We start from the raw sequence: 1,118 nt of genomic DNA, 5'->3' as shown, positions 1-1,118 counted from the left end.
AAATACCCCCAATGCCCCAGTGCCCGTTTCTCCTGGAAGCGCCGGAAGTAACCCACGCAAGGGATTCATTATTCCGGATTGGACCAGAATCCCACTGTCGCAAGGTGCTCCGAATGTTCACACTCCTGCGTAACATCGATTCAGTTATATCCCGATAGTCCCGTCTCTAAATCTCTAAATATAAAATAGGCACTAATCCGGACTGTGCAATCACAAATGAGTTTTGACCTGACGCCGCATTTCCGCTATCGCTTGGTCTCGAAGAATTCTTCTGAGAAGTTTACCCGACACCGATCGAGGAACGCTTTCCACAGCGACAACACCTTTTTCAACAATCCGATCAATGAGAACTGGTCTCTTGATGCAACAAAGAAACAAACTAACCTCCCCGTAATTCTTTGTAATACGAAACTTTACCCTTAATCCATTTTTGGATTTCCGAAGGAAAGGCGGGATCCTTAAGCAAGGCCCTGTCGCGCGGGACTACATACGCCCTACACAATCAAGTGCCATTTAATACCAGACACAAGTGTATCATGCGCAACTCCGCAGGATTATCACTCACCGAGGCAATTCATTAGTCCCATCTCGAGTTGGCACGCCAACCACACAAACGTCGCTTATCTTGGGATGACCGGCAAGCACAGATTCCAGTTCCGCCGGAGGCACTGTCAGCAGAACACAAGTGAGCTTCTGTTGAGGGTCAGCTGGCGGTGATGTCACACCTTGAAAAGAGTTGTACTTGATTATCTCCTTTTTGCGATCAACTATGCGGAGGAATCCTGCGTTGTCAATGTAGCCAACATCCCCAGTTTTCAGCCAACCGTCAGACGTAAAAGTCTCCTTCGTGGCTTTGGGATTGTGTAGATACCCTCTGAACAACATCAGGTCAGTTCTGGTAGGCAGGCTTTTCCATCACATACCTCATGACGCCGGGCCCTCTCAATAAAACTTCACCGTCCTTTCCCGGGGAAACGTCCTCGTCAGTATCGCTTACTATTCGCATGTCGCAACCTATTGGATGTCCTGCAGCCTCAGCCTTATCAACACGTCCGAGTGGGGTGAACACGGTCGCCCCCGCTAAGAAGTCGTCAATAATATTCAAGATGAAAGATTAA

The sequence above is a fragment of the Cantharellus anzutake genome (assembly GCF_015039405.1).
Source record: "Cantharellus anzutake strain C23 chromosome Unknown EI90scaffold_199, whole genome shotgun sequence".
NCBI classification, from domain to species: domain Eukaryota; kingdom Fungi; phylum Basidiomycota; class Agaricomycetes; order Cantharellales; family Hydnaceae; genus Cantharellus; species Cantharellus anzutake.
The sequence above is the reverse complement of the archived record's forward strand: the minus strand, read 5'-3'. Positions refer to the sequence as shown.